Source organism: Trichechus manatus, unplaced genomic scaffold (genome assembly GCF_000243295.1).
Source record: "Trichechus manatus latirostris isolate Lorelei unplaced genomic scaffold, TriManLat1.0 scaffold00136, whole genome shotgun sequence".
NCBI lineage: Eukaryota > Metazoa > Chordata > Mammalia > Sirenia > Trichechidae > Trichechus > Trichechus manatus.
This window is the reverse complement of record NW_004444072.1, coordinates 3,770,173-3,790,117: the sequence shown is the minus strand read 5'-3', so window position 1 is coordinate 3,790,117 and position 19,945 is coordinate 3,770,173.

The window sequence follows — 19,945 nt, the reverse complement described above, 5'->3', positions numbered from 1 at the left end:
CACAGCTGTCAGTGGGGCTTGTGTGTTGTTATGATGTTGAACAGGTTTCAGTGGGGGCTTCCAGAATAAGACAGACTAGGAAGAAAGGCTTGGTGACCTACTTCTGAAAATCAGCCAGTGAAAACCCTAGAGATCACAGTGGTCTGATTAGCAACTGATTATGACGATGGGGCAGGACCAGGTAGCATTTTGTTCCATTGTGCATGAGGTTGCACTCAGATATCGGACCCCTAGACTCTTACAAAGCAGACCAAATCTGGAAATGCAGAATGTAGGGATATATGAAAAACCCCACTGGTGGGTCCTGGGAATTTTGGGGGCACTGCTGGTGATACCGCACCTATGAAGATAAAAAAAAACTCTACATTTCCACGGACTAGAAGTGCTAACAAAGATCATTTCCTTTCACTTGTATCAAACAGAGACTGAGGCAGTCACAGATCTCAGGATAAACATGAAAAGGATATTTTTAAAGTCAGATTTCTTGGGGAGGAAATATGTTGTTCTGTGTTTTAGGAAATTAAATTCATGAGGTGACAGTGGATTATAATGAATTTCTGTTTGGGCAGCACCTTCTCTGTCTCTCTAGATCAGCTCTGTCCTAAAGAAATACAATGTAAGCCACGTATATCATTTAAATTTTTCTAGTCGCCACATTTATAAAAGTAAAATTAAACAGGTGAGAATAATTGAATAATGTATTTTATTTTACCCAATGTATAAAAAATACTACCATTTCAACATGTAATCAATATAAAACATTATCAATGAGATATTTTACCTTTTTTATACCAAGTCTTTGAAATCTGGTGTATATTTCACTTACAGAACATCAATGACCACATGTCAAGTGCTCAGTAGCCACAGATAGAAGCTATCATACCAGAAAGTGCTGCATTAGATACTCAGTGGCTACGAGGGAATATTGAGAAACAAAACCTTCTTTCTGTCAGACGTGGGCAGAGCTTCAACCAACCGACCGACCGACCGACCGACCGACCGACCGACCGACCAACCAGTAAACAAATTTCTTCCCCTTCAACCTATACAAAGCTCCTTCAGCAGCTGTGAGTTCATTGCAGTCAGCGAATTTCACTGAATGGAGACTCTTAATATCACTGATTTAAACATGTGAAGTGTGTAGAGACCCTCATTATTTCTACACATAAAATAGGAATAATGCTTAGCTGTTAATAGCAGCTAGGTATCAAATAGCAAACACTCAACATGACACCTCGAGCTGATCACAAGTCCTATTACTTTTTTGTTTTTTTAGGAAATTGAAAATCTTTAAAAGCTTTCTTGAAATTACAGTCTTTTTATTCTTAGATCTGATACATAGGATATGTGTTGGGAGGTGGGGAGCAGAGGGAGAGAAGATTCATGTTCTTACAGCTGACATGTCGCCTGGGAAAAAGTCACAGAGAAAAATAGTTTGGGTAGAGGAGAAAGAAAAGAATGTTCCGGCAGCCTCATCTTGCCTAACTTGTTAGAGACTCTTGCTGCCTGGATTTTCCGGCCAAGGCTGAGAGAATCACCGCAGGTTGTAAACTGCTAAATAGGAGAATGATATCTGCAGAAATGATTGAAATCTTCCTTGAAAAACACTAAAAAAAAAAAAAAAAGTGTAGATTAACCAGTATGTTCAGGGGGTCTCCTCTTGTCCCTGGAGGGAAAAGAGAGGCTACTTTTCCAGGTTACCTGGCAGCTGGGTTTTGAAATGCCCCAGGATTCAGAAGGTATGATTCTTAAAATTGCTCCCATTGATTTATTTCCAACAAAATCAATGACTTGCTAGAGTTTCTGGGGTTTTGAGGAAGGTCAGTGCACCTTTCTCTTCCATCATGAAGAGAACAAAAGTGTAGGCCATTTGGTCTAGCCTATCCAGTTTTGAATCATACTAATTGATAATCTCATAAAACATCCCCTCAGGAAGTCAAGCACATGGGTGTGTCTATACATTCTCAGCCAAAATGGACCAGGCTGAAAATGTTTTGCCTCCTGAATGAGCTGCTGGCTTCCAGATTGGCTCTAGAAGGCACACCAGGACCAGTGGGCAGAAGCTGCCGGCAGTAATTTCCAACTCATTATTTGGGAACAGCTTCTAAACATCAAAAGCCCAACAAAGCTATGGGTTGTTTCTGGAAGAAGAGTTTCAAATCAATAGGTTCATCCAAGTAGGTATTGGGTGGCCATTTCTCAGGCAAACTGCATTGAGAAGTTCTACATTCTGCAAGGTCCCTTTATTCAGTCAACATTCAATGAGAACTACTAGGTATTCAGCACTGGGGTCACAGAAATGAAAAAGACACGGTCCAGCCCTCACCTCTGAGATTTGTGACTCTGTCCATGGTTGGTGTGTAAAATCACAGGGTTAAGTCTCAAACTGGGTGGGTTTGGAGGAGTGTAGTCCATTCTGAGCTCCACACGCATAAGGCAACCTACTCCAATAAGAGACTGAAATCAGTCAAAACAATAGCAATGCTACATGCCTGAGGCCATGCCAACCTTCTTGCCTGAAATCTCTTCTGCTCTCCTACTCTTCTATTTAGCTATTATCTTTAAAATACCAGGCAAGGCCCTGCTTTCTCCATGGACTCTTTTTTGACAACCCAAACTGAGTTGATCTCTCTCTTCATGGAAACCCTATCACATATATAGTGAATGTCATCGTGCCCTAGTGGTTGCATGGATTTGTGTCTTCTCAATAAGAGTATAAAGTTCTTCAAGTTCCGGGGCAAAGACAGTCTGCATTTTCTGTACCTAGAACTATGACAGTTCTTGGTTTGTTGTATGAATGGTGAAAAAAAGCTTACTAAATGAATTGAAAAAATAAAGAGTTTTAAGAATATTGAAAATAAGTGTATTAAAAACAAGATGACCAATGAGAAAATTACTTCATGGTAATTAGGAAATTGAAGTACATGTGGGGTTAAAACCAGTTGCTGTAGAGTCCATTCTGACTCATGGCAACCCAATATGTGTCAGAATAGAATTGTGCTCCGCAGAGTTTTCAATGTCTCATTTTTTAGAAGTATATCACAAGGCCTTTCTCCCAAGGCACCTTTGGATGGACTTGAACCTCAAATCTTTTAGTTGACAGCTGGGTGCATTAACCATTTGCACCACCAAGGGACTCCTAATGTGGGGTTGTTGTTGTTGTATGTTGTCTAGTCAATTCCGACTCATAGTGACTCTATAGGACAGAGTAGAACTTCCCCATAGAGTTTCCTAGGCTGTAATCTTTACGGTTGTACATCTCCAGGTCTTCTCTCTGGCAGAGTCGTTGGTGGGTTCAAACCATCTACCTTTCAGTTAGCAACTGAGCAATTAATCATTGCAACACTAGGGCTCCTTCTAATGTGGCATAGATATGGGAAAAGACAGAAATTCAGACATCAATGCTACAGAGATTCAAATATTTTTTGAATTACTAAATTAATTAATACTGGAAACTTAATACACACGTAAATTAAATTAGCAACAGAAACTCAATACATACCTGGTTTTTGGTTGCACATGCTCAATACAAAAGTTTTACTAGATAATTCAACTAAAAAAAAAAAAAAATCGTGTTCCTATAGTGTTTCCTTTCCCTAGCAGAGTTTTTCTTGTTTCTCTCTTCACATTCTCTAAGCGTTTATAATACTCAAGCATCCCCCAGTACCATAGGCCAACCAAGCCATTATGCAAAGGCCAACCAATGTTTTCCCTCTGGAAAAGGCTTATCCCACTCCCAGTCTCAAATGAGGGTCACCTTCAGCTAGTGTATTTCTATCTCCCTCACTATTCTACAAATTGAACCCATGAAATTGTTTCCATTAAAAAACAACGTACATTAAAAATATTATTTCTTGGACTCGGGCAGACATGGCTGTGGCAGCATGCTTGTCCGTTTTCCTATTCTTGCCTATTCTGTAATATTCTTTGGTCTTGGGCAGACATGGCTGTACCAGCATGCTTGTCCGTTTTCCCACTTTTGTCTGTTCCGTGGTATTTCCTTGGACGCCAGCAGACACGGCTCTAGCAGCATGGTTGTCTGCTTCCTGCTTCTGCTCTTTTCAAATATATGCCGAATAAAACTTTCTTTTTGCTTTACTAAACTTTATGATGTTTTTTCCCCTACTACAGTTAATGGTGTATTCGGCAGGATCTGAAGCTACGAATCCAGTCAACTTTGAGGAGACCTGGACCGTGGAGCAGAAGCCAGCAAAGGTCCTATCTTCTGGACCCACGTGTTCCCACTCCATGTCCCTTCGACATTGACGGGGTGAGTGCTCTCAGAAGACGAACTTTGCGTGTTCTTTGTTGTTCTCTTTCTCATGTTTTCTTAAGTTTTGTTTGGCATATTTGTTTGAAAAACCGGTTGATTTGATTAAGGAGACTCTTTCTTAGATTTTTGCTTGATCTTTTGGTTAAGAGTGACATTTAGTAACTCTTTAAGTGAACTGCAGTTTAGGCCTGGATTCGGGCGTTTGAAGAGGTAATTCTATTTTCAAAGAGCTGTGAGTCACTATAAGCTGCAAAATTCGGACCTTTTTGTGGCTCAGAAAAAACCTGGAAAATAGTGCTCTGTTTTGCCAAATTTGCAGGGAGAGGCGGCAGCTCTTGCCTGTTTTGCCAAATTCTCAGGGGGAGGTGGCAGCTCCTGACCTGTGTTACGATATTTAAGGGAGAAGTGGTAGTTCTGTACCTGTTTTTTCCGTTGAATTGAGTCGATCTTACCAAAAATTGCTATATACACTTTTAGAAACTAGGATCCCCATATCCTTGTTTTGTGCGGTATTATCTGGTGAGTTTACATGGTCTTTCTGTCTCCTTTCGTTCTAAGAGCTTGCTTCTGGTCTAGAGCACTGTGTCTAAAAGTTTGTCTTGTATTAGACTGGTGGCTATGGCTAAGAATTGCTGTTTTTTGTAAGGCTAGTCATGGAACCTCAGTTCTTTCTTCATCCAGAAAAAACTGCGTTTTGTGTCTGCCTTATGATTTAGATTTTTAATAGCTACTTGGAGAAAGTTTGATATAAATTGGTCTATTTGAAACGTACACTAAGATCTTTATGTTTTATACTATGTCAATCTTAAAAGTGAAGCCTTTTTAAGTAACTTGAGCTAGATATGAAATGTGTTTTATTTAAGGAAAAAGAATAGTTTTGTCTTAAAGTAAAAGTAGCAGTTATGGAACAGTAAAGAAGAAAGAAATTAGCTATCTTTTGTCTTTCAAAATGCCTCCATCAATTTAAACATATGTAAATGTCTTCTGTGAGTCAAGAGAGTGAGAGCAGGGCACAATCAGACCTTCCCAACTCCCCGTTTCCAAGGTCATGTAGCTCCAGGGAAGCTTTTGAAAGACCCCTTTCCAGCTATGTGGAGACTCTTAAGACAAAAGATAAGAAAAATTGCTGCTTTGCTGTAGTTATCAGAAATTGGGTAGATCCTAATCATAGAACTGTAAACGAGTTCTCTCTATTACAGGGGAACTTTAAGAAGTAAAAAAAAAAACAAAAAACAAACAGAAATCACAATAAGACACACCCTGAAGTGGCCTGGAAAAATGTTTCCAGTAGTAGTCAGACACTTAAGGTTATAACCATACCTATGAATTAGTCAATTGAGCAGATACTTTGTGATTTCTAAAGCCAGTTGATAAAATCTTTAAGGGCTAAAATTAGATTGGGAAAAATAAGAGAAGTAGTAAGAGTTGAATGAAATCTTAGAAGGTTTAAATAGACTTTTCTTTCAATTACAGTTATGTTTTATGGCATACAGACTTCAAATAATTCCCAAGACATTTTAGGTAACTTACTGATGTTATTAATAGATATCTGTCATAATTTAAGTTTACATACTTTTGCTTTTTATGCCACAAGAGAAAGGATAACAGATATATATATTTAAGTCTGCTAATGAGTGTGTTCATTTTTGCCATTTAAGGGGATGCACTGTAAGAAATATACAACAAAGGCAACGTTTAAGAGGCTTATTGAAAAAGAAATTTATTTGATATGGTCAAGTTCCATCTGTCTGACTAAAGTTGAATGGTTTAATTTATGAGATTTTTAGGAGTTTTATTGTTAAGTAGCATATAAAACAAAGAATTGGGTTTCTCGCAGTTAAAATAACAAAATTTTCCTTAATTTCTGAGTTAAACGGTTAATTTATTCTTTGTGTGATCTGCCTGGAAGACAAAGGTTTGGCCTCTCATTAGAATCAGATTCTTGAGTCTGAATACTAAGCCGCATGGTTTTTAGAAAAGAAAGCTAAGGTTTTTACTTTAAGATCTTTGGTTAAATAAGTATTATTTCACAGTTACCTATACTATTATTTTTTCTTTATTGTTAACTTGGTCACAACTTTATCTTTTTGATCTAGCATCATCAAAGCCAATGGTTTGATTGGGGGAATTCACATCATTTACCTATGAAGTTTTTTTAATTACTATTCAGATATTTAGAGATTTGATAATCTTGGTATATTCTTAGTATATCCTGACTATATGGTATTTTGTCTCAAAATTATTATGCAGTATATCTGAAGCTCTTTGAATATGGTTAATGGCTATATTTAGAAATATTTTTATCTAAAGTTTTTTTTAACTGATTTTATTTAGCCTTCATGTTATGCTTATAATTAATTTCTCTCAGGTCTTTTACTATTAAGAATATTATCTTTATCAATTAATCGTGGCCATGTTAAGTTTTGTCATCTGCAGATATGTTTTTACTTTGCTGATTTGCTGAAAAATTTGGCCAAAATATCTCAGCAAAAAGATGGACTAAATTGGACTTGTGAAAAGGGCTGTGACTAGACTGAATAAAATTTCCAGAACTCTTATGTAGAAGCTGATGGGCTCACAGCCTGTGGCTGATTCAGAATCACATGGAACAGAAATTAACTACAGAAGACTCAATAAACGAAAGGAAACTATGTTTTTTTAATGTGGGAATATTACTGATGTTTTGAGGTCCTAATTTCTGGATATAAGAAATCATTCTCCTTTCTCCTAAATTATCTAACTATTGGGTTTAGATATTGTAACTCTTGAATTAGAAGTTCCTGTTGGTAAACTTAGCCAAGTTGTTGATATCATAACCAGAGAACTGTCTGAAATTTGAGCTATGATTTTACAAAATAGAACAGCATTAGGTTTCCTATTAGTTCTCCCAAGAAACAATCTTGTGCCTTAATAGATAAACGTTGCTGTATTTATATTAATACTGAATCTGAGGTTTTGCAGAATATAGTTGCTATTGAGGCACATGAAAAACAGTTACTGATGCTGCTTACGTATAAACTAACACCTCATGAGATTTGTCTCCTTGGTTCAGAGACCTTAGGGTCATTGTTTCATTGGTTATTTCAGACAATTGGCCTAATATAATTGTTAGTGTTTCTGTTTTATTTCCTAGTTTGCTGTATGGTGCCTGGGATCTAAAAAACCAGATGATGTTCAATTACTATTTGTTGAGCATTTTTGATAGAAGATTCTATAGCAAGATCATGATCCAAAGGAAAGAATGATGAGAAAATTGTATATAATTCTCCTAGAATCCAGATTTCTGGTTTTCATGGAGGTTGACGCAACCCACACAGGTTATTGCCTTTGGGTGTCCTTTTGAACCTCGTGTTTTGAGGAAAAAACCTGGTTCCTGAAGATACTTTGAGTCACAAAATGGTCCAGATAAACTAGTAAGACCATTTTGCTCTGGGTATTGTGCTTTTTTTTGAAGAATTCAGTCTGTTTTAGGAAACTAACTTCAAAGATCAAACTGAGAGTTACGTTTAAGGTAAATTAGTATTTAATCAGTCTTTAAGACCTGTCTAATGTTTGTAATCTTAAAGAAATCAGGTTCTCAGAGGAGGTTGACCTCATGGCTCAGATTCCATTTTGTTTTTGGTTCCATTTCTGCTTCTGCAAAAGTGACCCATGACTGTTAGTAGGTAAACCAAGGAGGGGCAGCTTACCCTTAGGGAGAACACTTAGTATGTTTTAAATAGACTAACTGAAGACTTCCAACAGGAGAGGTCCATCCTGTATTAACTTGCTAATCATTAGTTCTCTAATGGAAACTTTGTTATCACATGTAAATTTTTCTGTATTTTCTGTTTCTTCTAGACAAACTTCGTGTGCTCCTTATGGATATATGTTTCTGTGTGATACATCCAACTATACTAATTTAGATGATCCCTTTCCAACTGATAGTGAATTTATGTGGGCAATCTCTTGTTTAGATTCCTGACGAATGCATTGACAATGCACTTTGAGAACTTTAGGATTATCTTTAGATATTCATAGTAATAATGCTAGTAAATATTGGAAAGGTAATGTTAATTTGTTACACATTGTAAAATGAAAGTCAGAAGAAAATCCATTGATCCAACATTCAGGATATGGTTGGTAGCTTTAATTCCTACTTGTGGTACAGCTGAATTGGAGAAATCTTTAAGAAAATTTGTCAGTCACTATGGGACAAATAACAGATGAGATGGAAGCACAACAGTGAGCTCTGATCTCATAAGCCTAGGTGACATGAGCCAACAAAATAACCTTAGATTCTTTTTATTAGTCCAAGAAAGTGTAGTCTGTGCTGTAGACAAGATATACATAGAATTAGACAGCAAGCTACTTGGTTACACATTGTCACACCCTTACAAACACCAGATTTGTTTGGTTGGTTATTATCAGGAATAGGTACATGGGCTAGATCACTATTACAAGGAATAGTAGTATTCTTAGTCTATATCCTAATAGTATTAGGTATAATAAGATTTATCCTCTATTGTCTTACACACCTAAAAGGCAAAAGAAGGCCTGGGGCTAAAATGTTGATGTACATTGAGTCTGCTCATTCCGGCAGTGTGAATGATGAGAACATCGCTCTTACTGAAGATCCTGGTGAAGAACCAGATGGTATCTGGTGGAAAAACAAGCAGTTTGAAGAGCCTACAATGGCCACCATCTAGGAGCTCAACTAAGTCCAGGTATTGATCATTGATATTTTATCTCCAATCTCCAATCAAAAGGAGGGAATGATTTAGAAATAATATTTGGAATCATTATTCCCTGACCTTGAGCATGGAGATTGTGACCCAGCTGGGGCTGGGCCCTCACAGACTTGCAGAGGCACATCAATTGGGCCCTGAGATAGACAATAGATGGGACAATCTCAGAAATTATCTTAAGGAAGTTTTCACAAAAGCCCATCAAACACAGAAGACAAAAGAATTTCCACTCTTATCTTTTTCTATTAGCATTTAGTGAATAGAAATTTGTTGGACCAATGAAGACCCTCCTGACTCTAGTTACTGAAACCTGTACCAATATTTGTTAAGAAAGACAATTCAAAATGCAGGATCACAGTTTCTAGCCAATCTGAAAAAGGCTAAGCTTTTAATGGTTTTGCCCATTTGTAATGTTAATATATACTGATGGCTCTGTAACTGTTCCTTGGACTCAGGCAGACAAGGCTGTGGCAGCATGCTTGTCCGTTTTCCTACTTTTGTCTGTTCTGTGATATTTCCTTGGACTTGGGCAGACATGGCTCTAGCAGCATGGTTGTCCGCTTCTCACTTCTGCCTTTTTGACTATATGCTGAATAAAACTTACTTTTTGCTTTAAAATATATATATATTATTTCTCATTTTATATGTGTAGGAGAGATACTAAGAGGCAACTGCTACCACGTTTTAGCTTTTAGAGAGATACAATATGATATTTCCAGAGACTCAAGGATGCTTTAAACATTCTTCTTATTTTAAAGTATAATGATTGGGAACAATTAGTCCAAAGGACTAATGGACCACATGAACCACAGCCTACGTGACCCTGAGATGAGAAGAACTAGATGGTACCTGGACACCATGACTGACCACTCTGACCTAGATTACAACAGAGGGTCCTGGATGGAGCAGGAGAAAAATTTATAACAAAAGATCAAATTCACAAAAAAGACCAGAATTACTGGTCTGACAAACTGGAAGAACCCCTGAGACTATGGCCCCCGGACACGCTTCTAACTCAGAATTGAAGCAACTCCCGAAGTTCACCTTTCAGCCAAAGATTAGGCAGGCCTGTAAAACAAACAATAACACATGTGAGGAACGTGCTTCTTAGATCAGTCAAGTAAACGAGATCAAATGGCTAACACCTACTGAAAAACAAAGACAAGAAGGCAGGAAGGACCAGGAAAGCTGGATAAATGGAACCAGCGAACCCAGGGTGGAGAGGGAAAGTGGGGGAGGGCTGACACAATGCAGGATTGCAACCGAAGTCATGAAACAATTTGTGTATAAATTTTTGAATGAGAAACTAATTTGCTCTGTAAACTTTCACCTAAAGCACAATACTATATATATATATATAATGATTGGAATAAAGTTATTTGTGCTGTTGGAAGATACTTAAAAAATGCTGCAAACTAAAACTTTCAAAACGAAGTATAATCAATAATCCTCTATCTTACATGTAAAGATTGGTTCAGAGCAAATTTCAAGTAACGTGCTAATTATTTACTTTCTTATGGAGGTGCTCATGATGGTAATATAAAACAAACTTGGAAGTAGAAAAGAGATGAACAGGTCATGAATAATCATACCAAATGGTCAGCTATGAAATAACTCTTAGTCTTCTATAACAGCCTTCCTATCATGACTGAGAGAAAGATGGAGGAATGTTGCATTCATGGCCAGTCCCATCCCTCAAGATGCAAAGCTCAAAAAGGAAGAAATGTAAACAATAGATCCAGCTATGCTGGCTTGGAGTATTAAGGTTATGCTTACTCTAATATTCACATTACAAAGGTCTCACTGTGCTGATAAAGGAACTCCATGGGTGGCACAAATAGTTAAGCTCTTGGCTATTACCTGAAAGTTTGGCAATTCAAATTCACCCAGAGGTTCCTTGAAAGAAAGGCCTGGTGATCTGCTTTCAAAAGGTTACAGACTGGAAAACTCTATGGAGCTCAGTTCTACTCTGGCATACATGGGGTTGTCTTGAGTCAGAATCAACTTGATGGCAATGGGTTTGGTTTGATTTTGGTGTCTATAATGAGAGTGTTTCCTCCATGTCCAGGGTGCTCCAACCTGGATCTCTCTGAGACCTGCAGGAATGTTTACACAGCCCACTGGTGTCCTGATGATTATCTTTGCCTGAGAGGAGAAAGCTGAAAGCCCAAGGAATCCCATCCCCTTTGGCTCTTGTAGTTCCTGTGTCACACTCAACGTTTACCTTGTGCCCAGATGACAATCTGCAGTGACCTCAGCAAGCTCTGCCTCTGGCACCTGGAGACCAAGCAGTCACTGAAGAAAAAGGCCTTGGTGACCCAGGACCTCCTTAACCACCACTGGCCTAGCAGCATTTTCCCGGGGTTCAGGGGATGAAAAGTTCAGAATCTCTGTCCCATGGAGTTATGCCTCTCTATCATTGCTTCATGCCACCTCAGGCCTAGGGTCCCTTGTTAAAGCCCTTTAGTTACACACTTGTTTGAGTTTTCACACACACACACACACACACACACACACAGTCTCTGTTCCAAACCCATTGCCATCGAGTCGATTCCCACTCATAGTGACCCTATAGGACCGAGTAGAACTGCCCCATACGGTTTCCAAGGCTATAAATCTTTACAGAAGCAGACTGCCACATCTTTCTCCTGCTGAGCAGCTGGTGAGTTCGAAACATCAACCTTTCAGTTGGCAGCTGAGCAGCTTAACCACTGCGCCACCAGGGCTCCTCTAGCCCCTGTTGCTAAGGCATCAATCTTCATCGTCATATCTATAGAAGGATTACTGTGTTAAAGACTTCATTGTCGATAATCTATTTAGTCCTCAAAACAACACTTTGAGGTGGATTCTACTACTCTATTCACCTCATTTTATAGATGACAAAACTGAGGCACAGAAAAAATAAGCAACTTTCCCAAGGTCAAGGTCACACAACTGAGAAGTGCAGAGCCAAAATTGGAACTAAGCCCTCAGACGCTCGAAGTCACACTCTGTTCTTCTGTGCCCAAACTATCCACCACTCCTACCCCTGACTTCCACATTACAATGGAGACAGGAAGAAGTTACCACAAAATTCACAGAGACCTAAGTGATTTGCCCAAGGTCATGGAGAGATGGTGAGAAATGAATTCATGCAATATTCATGTGAATTACCTCTGGATGGGTGACATATTGTTACTTGGTCTGTGTTTTGGGCAGAAGTTCTCGCAGAGAGTATTCAGGGGGACTCTGTCTCTTCAGAATCTCTCTGGGTGGGCTCTGGTGAGTTCGGTGTACCAAGCTACAGAGAGCTTTCTCATTAGCAATCAGTCCTGCTTCCTTACTAAGCCTTAAATTCCCTTTGTAAATGAGCAGCTCTTATTTTAGTCTCATGTCCCAAAGTCTTCTGTGTCTAGTGTTTATTTTTCAGATATAAGAATTGTTGAAACCATTCTAGATGAACTGTTGGGAGTTTGGAGCATGTCTGGAGACCATATTGGACGTAATAGAAAATCATTTCTACAATATGTACTGGATGCAGAGAGTGTATTTTTGGTCTGAAGCTGATGTATTTTCTGTGCCATCTTGCAATTAAAGTGGAAAACAATTGTCCAGTTCCAAAGAGTGGATGACACTAAGAATTACTATAATTTTTCCTCTGAAACAAAGGAGTAGCAGGACTACCCTGATTCCATTTATTTTTAACACTGCTTTCCCTCACCAAAGAGGACAGGATTTGTCATTTTGTAAGATACAATCTGATTCGTATTGAACCTCAGTGAATCTGAAGCTTAATTCTCTGTGACAATTCTGGCGGTGCATTATATTTTTGCAAAAATAAAATCCCTTTGATTAAAATTTCACACCTAGCCGAGGACCATGAAACGCTGATTACCTGGTCCAGGCCTAGTCCAGCATTGCCAGAAGGTTTCTAAACCTCAGTACAACTTGAGGGGAACTTGGCCTAGACTTCAAGTTGGTGGATTCATTCAAAGCCCAAGGCATTTGCCAGTAGCCTGTTCTCTGCCCTGTGTCAGCAGCTCTAAATTAGGCACATGCTCTTTAAACCAGCCATGAAAATGATTGGCCGATATAGCCAGAGCCCAAAGGAAATATGAACAGGCTGGCCATGGCGGGGGCTAAGGGCGCGGAAAGGAAGTTCAGCATTTCGCTCTTCTGTCATTCTCCATGGGTTTGCAGGGAAAAAGCAAAGCTTATTCTCTGAAAGCAGGTGTTCAAGCTCCAGTGACACTGAAAGAAATAGAAAGAATTGCAAATGCCCAGATTTGCAAACGTTGGTGTTATGAAATAGAGACAGGGGCAATCTTCAGGCTAATGATATTATAAAACTGTTTGCAAAGCCTGGGGCTTAAACATCTCCAGTGCCTCAACTAGCAACTGTTTTAAAAAGGACATTAGGTTCACATTTGCATCTTTGAGATAAAGATTTTATGTCAGAAGTTCAGCCCTCTGGACAGCATAAAATCATAAGAAATGCCGTCTGGGTTATACCAGTTGTCCATGAATCCAGTGTGTGGTCTTTGATGATAATAACTGAGGGTTTGTGGTCCAGATTCCATGTGACCTCACCTTCAAAAGGTTAGGGATTTGTGTCTAAAGCATTGTCCATAAATTTAAACATTTGTCAAAGTCGTTCATGCTTTCAACTTGTGTAACTTTATGCTATGTACATGCTGTACAAAATAGTATTTTCCCATGTTTATTCTTGAACACTTGCTAGTTTCAAGGAGGTTCATTAGTTCTCTAATTACTAAAGTTGGAGAATGAGTTCCATGATCAATTTTTGTGATTAGGTAGATTTTAATCGTATATGAGCTCAGACTCTGGTGGCAATGTAGGAGATGCATTGACACGTGGAGAGGCTAAAAGCAGGGGGGCTAGCGAGGATACCCCAATAATGGTCCAGGAAAAACATGGAGAGGTTAAACTGAGGGCATAGCACGAGGTTTGGAGAAGAGGGGGTGGATGAGAGCTACCTTACAACCCTAAAATCGCTGCAATTCATCTTATAACCTCAGAGTAGAGTCAAAGCCTCCCAAGATCCTTTAGAACTATTTAGAGGCCCTGAGCAGAAATAATGAGTGTTGAGAAGGAAATGATGAGAGGAAGGAATGGGTGGAATCTGGGGCAGAAAGCCTACTAGAGAAAAATCTCGAATTCAGACAGTCATTTGAAAGGACGTTCTGAAAGAACATGGCAAATGGAAGGGGTTCTTTTTAAAACTTTTGGAAGAATCTGATCTGAACAAGGACATATTAAAAGAAGGGGCATACAAAATGTGGACAAAATCACATGAACTACTGTGGAGGACTCAGGTCAAGACCGCACCAACTTTGGAGAAAACAAAACAAACGCTGCAGCAAGGCACTGACGGGTCCCTGAGATTAGAGACACGTACAACCACCTGACAGATGCATGGAGGTGTGACCCATATAAGTCCCAAAAAGGAACAGAGAAGCAAAAAAAAAAAAAAAAAGCAACTGATGACTTTAAAATTAGAAAAACTAAATTTGGGCTTATTATGCCCCTGAGGAATATAGCCTGATGCACAATTTATGCAAATTGATAAAGCTGATTACACAAATTAGCCAAGGCTTTGCCTTGTTTTTTCTCTGGTCAGTAAGTCCCCTCCCTCCCCCTTTTTTTTTTTTTTCAAACTCAGTCTATTACTATTGGCATTTACAACAAACTCTCGTTAGTTGTGGTGGCCCATTACTTGAAAGCACTGAGTGGAAATAGTTTCTTATTTCAGGCCCTAGGCCTGAACTTGTAGTGCACAGGAAGAACAGGGTAAATTAGAATAGCTGGTTCGCTTTGAAAGTGACACGGTAACTCCACACAGCCTAGGATCATCCCCAAGGAGATTTTTCCATTCAGATAGCCCTCACCTAAACTCCACCCAAGTTTTAATCAATATATTATTTAAGCAATAGTATTAATATTGAAAAATTAGAAAATATGGCCTTGCTGAAACAAATGTTGCCAGAGATTGCATGACAGGATTTTGCAATATCAACAACATATTCATTGGAAATACCTTTTTTCAACAATATAAATAGCAGCTATACACGTTGATCTCACCAGATGGAAAACACAGGAATCAAATCAACTACATTTCTGGAAATAGATGATGGAGAAGCTCAATATCATCAGTCAGAACAAGGCCAGGGACCAACTGCGGAATAATCAATTGCTCATATGCAAGTTCAAGTTGAAGCTGAAGAAAATTAGAACAAGTCCAGGAGAGCCAAAGTATGACCTTGAGTATATCCCACCTGAATTCAGAGATCACCTCAAGAATAGATTTGACTCACTGAACACTAAAGACCAAAGACCAGACGAGTTGTGGGATGAATCAAGGACATTATACATGAAGAAAGCAAAAGGTCATTAAAAAGACAGAAAAGATCAAAATGAATGTCAGAAGTGACTCTGAAAGTTACTCATGAACAGTGAGTAGCTAAAACAAACTGAAGAAATGATGAAGTAAAAGAGCTGAACAGAAGATTTTAAAGGGCAGCTCAAGAAGACAAAGTATTATAATGAAATGTGCAAAGACCTGGAGTTAGAAAATCAAAAGAGAAGAACACATTCAACATTTTTCGAGCTGAAAGAAGTGAAGAAAAAATTCAAGCCTCGAGTTGTAATACTGAAGGATGCTATGGGCAAAACATTGAATGACGTAGGAAGCATCAAGACAGAAGGAATACAGAGTCACTGTATCAAAAAGAATTGTTCTGAGAACCGTAGCCTAGCCAAGTTGACACATAACATTAACTATTGCACTCTAAAAAACCCACTGTAGTCAAGGCAATTCTGACTCATAGCAACTCTGTAGGACAGAGTAGAACTGCCCCATAGGGTGTCCAATGATGTGGTCTTTACAGAAGCAGATTGCCACCTCTTTCTCTCTCAGAGTGGCTGGTGGGTTCAAATCGCCAACCATTCTGTTAGCAGACAGTGCTTAACCACTGCGCCACTAGGGCTTGGAGTAGAATCTCTTATTAACATCATTTAAATGGGAGAAACTGAGTGTTAGTGAAATTAAATAGCCTTCTGAAGGTCACAGACGCAGTACGTAAATCCCGGTATGTCCTCCTCTATAAAGTAATACTTATCACTTAGAATCAGTCCCTTCGCTCAAGAAGTAGGACCCACATAGATGCATTTTCTGGTTCAAATGCTCACCCTTGTGTCTGATTTGAGAGTAAAAGTGCCTTGCAGGTCAGGCAGGAAGGGTACCATGAAGGTTCCTGGTGGAGGTAGGGTGTGTAGTGGCTGGGAGCATGGGATTTGGGGTTTCTATCACTTACTACACTTACTAGCTCTATTGACCTAAACCTCAACTTTCTCATCTATGCAATGAAAAAAAAACCAGAAAACCTGTTGCTGTCAAGTAAATTCCGACTCATAGCGACCCTATAGGACAGAGTAGAACTGCCCCATAGAGTTTCCAGGGAGTGCCTGGTGGATTCAAACTGCCCGCCTTTTGGTTAGCAGCCATAGCACTTAACCACTACACCACCACGGTTTCCCTATGTCGTGAGGATAGTATATTATAGTACGTTTCTTATGAATTGCTGTGAAGATAAATTTAAAAAAAAACAAAAACAAAAAACCTTTAAAGCATGCAAAACACAGTGCCTGGCACAGAGAAATCTCCCAATAAATCATCAGCTGTTAGGACATTCTTAGTGACAGACAGAGCCTGTGTAATATTTATTGGTGACTAGCAGCTACTGTTCACATATTAACTCATTTAATCCTTATGATCACACTATGACTTAAGTATTATTGATGTGGTTGTGGTGGTGGTTGTTGCTGTTAGTTGCCCTTGCGTTGGCTCCAACTCACGGTGACCCGATTATCACCAGCATTCTTGTGCCCATTGTTGTCTTCCAACTTAGGGGGCTCATCTTCCAGCACTATTATCAGACAATATTCTGTTGTGAGCCGTATGTTTTTATTGGCTAATTTTCAGAAGTAGATCACCAGGGCTTTCTTCCTAGTGTGTCTTAGCCTGTAAGCTCTGCTAAAACCTATCCATCATAGGTGACCCTGCTGGTATTTAAAATACCAGTGGCATAGCTTCTGCATCAGAGCAACATGCAAGCCATCACAGTATGACAAACTGATGGATGGTGGAAGTATTATTACCAGCCCCACTTTATAGCTCGTCTACAAACCTAACCTGACTTGCAAAAGAAAGGTCAGTCTGATGATCTGCTGTCATAAAGATTACAGCCAAGAAAACCCTATGGAGCAGTTCTACTCTGTAACACATGGGGTTGCCATGATTCGAAATCGACTCAATGGCAATGGGTTTGGTTTGGTTTACAGCTGAGGAAATGGAGGTTCTGAAAGGGTAAGTAACATGTGTCAGGCCACAGAGCTGGTTGAAGCAGAGCTGGAATTCACACTCCATCAGTTCACGCAAGGCGGTTGCTCTCTACCACTCTGCTGTCCCCCACAACCTGACCACAAATCGCTGCTTCTTCTTCCTTGCTTTGTTTGGTTTCCACATGAACTTATGCAACTGCCAGAAGCCAGTCTATCCTCCATAAATAAAACAGAAGCCACATTGTCAACAATCATGATTCTAATAACAAACAGAAACACGTACTCCAAGAGCCTTAAATGGATAAATAGCCCTGCATAGAGTCTTAACCTCCCAGTGACTCATTTTATTCGACGTTCTTCTCTTATATTTAGAGCATTCTCTTTTATGTGGCACAGCATTTCCCATGAAGGAAAAAGGATAAAGTAACAAGGAAAGGAAATCCTGTCCAAAAAATAAAAGCTGTGTTTTGTTCTTTCCTCTTTGACATGCCCACATGCCAGTTGTTGACTTTGATGGCTTAATAGAACTTCCCAGCAGCCATAAGGACAAAGGAAACTTCCGTCAATGCTGTGGGACCAGTTTTGCCACCAAGGTACAGATTTAATTTCTCCAGGTTGGTGACACGTGGCTAGTGATGAGGACACTAGGACAAGGAGAAAGTTAGGAGGAAAAATGAAAAACCCTGTGTTTTAGCAACAAATTTAAAGAAAAATTAGCTTTATCTTTAGCTGTCTTCACTAAGCCTTCTCAAGCCACTTATTAAAGCATTTTAAAAGTCCACCTAGTAAATAGCGATCACGTTGCTTCTCACTGTCACTGTTCTTAGCAGTGGCAATTTGTCCAAAGAAACAATTGGCAATATTTAGGGCATATATATACATATATGTGTATATATATATATATATATACATATATATGTACATATATTTCAATTTTATTGTGTCTTAGGTGAAAGTTTACAGTGCAAATTAGTTTTTCATGGAAAAATTTTATACGCAAATTGTTTTGTAACATGAGTTGCAATGTGTCAGCACTCTCCCCCTTTCCCTTTACACCCTGGGTTCTCTGTGTCCAGTCATACAATTTTACTGCCCCTTCCTGCCTTCTTGTCTTTGCTTTGGGGCGGGTGTTGCCCATTTAGTCTCGTATACATGGCTGAACCAAGAAGCATGGTCCTCGTGTGTGTTATTGTTTCTTTTATAGGCCTGTATAAACTTTGGCTGAAAGGTGGATTTTGGGAGTGGCTTCAGTCCTGAGTTAGCAGGGTGTCTGGGGGCCATAGTCTCAGAGGTTCCTCCAATCACTACCAGACCAACAAGTCTGGTCTTTTTTTCTGAATTTGAATTTTGTTCTACATTTTTCTCCTGTTCTGCCCGGGACCCTCTATTGTGATCCCTGTCAGAGCAGTCAGTGGTGGTAGCCTGCCACCATCTTGTTCTGGGCTCAGGCCAGTGAAGCCTGTGGTCCATGTGGACTAATATTTTCCTTGTGTCTTTGGTTTTCTTCATTCTCCTTTGCTCTGAACGTGATGGGACCAATAAATGTGTCTTAGATGCCCCTCGAAAGCTTTTAAGAACCCAGATGCTGTTTACCAAAGTCAGATGTAGAACATTTGCTTTAAGAACTGTTATGTCAATTGACCTAGATGTCCCCCCAGACTATGATCCCCAGTCCTCAGCCCTGGTAATTTAGTCCTTCAAGGTGTTTAGATATGTCTAGGAAGTTTCTATGACTTTGTCTTGCTCACGTTGTGATGACTTCCTCTATACTGTGTGTTGTCTTTCCCTTCACCAGAGTTAGCACTTGTCTGCTACCTAGTTAGTAATTTCCCCTCCCCATTCCTCTCCTTCCTCATAATTATCAAAGATTGTTTTTTTCTGTGTGTAAACTTTTTCTTGGGTTTTTAAAATAGTGGTCTCATACAATATTTATCCTTTTTATGATTGACTTATTTCACTCAGCATAATGCCATCCAGATTTATCCATGTTGTGAGATGTTTCCCGGATTCATCATTGTTCTTTATCCTTGTTTAGTATTAAATTGTGTGCATATACCATAATTTGCTTATCCATTCATCTCTTGACGGGCCCTTAGGTTGTTTCCATCTTTTTGCTATTGTGAATAATACTGTAATGAACATGAGTGTGCATATTTCTATTCGTGTGACAGCTTTGATTTCTCCAGGAAATATTACTAGGAGTAGGATTACTGGATCTTATGATATTTCTATTTCTAGCTTTTTACAGAGACACCATATCATTTTCCATAATGGCTGCACCATTTTACATTCCCACCAGCAGTGCATAAGAGTTCCAATCTCCCCGCCACCTCACCAACATTTTCTGATTTTTTTTCTTATTGTACTTCAGCTGAAGGTTTACAGAACAAATAGTTTCTCATGAAACAGCAGTACACATATTGCTTTATGACATTGGTTAACAACCCCATGACATGTCAACCCTCTCCCTTCTCAACCTACTTTTTTTTTTTGGTGGAAATATACATAGCCAAAGATACACTGTTTCAAACATTTCTACATGCACAGTTCAGTGACATCAACTATGCTCTTCCAATTGTGCTGCTATTCTCACTTTAGATGAAGG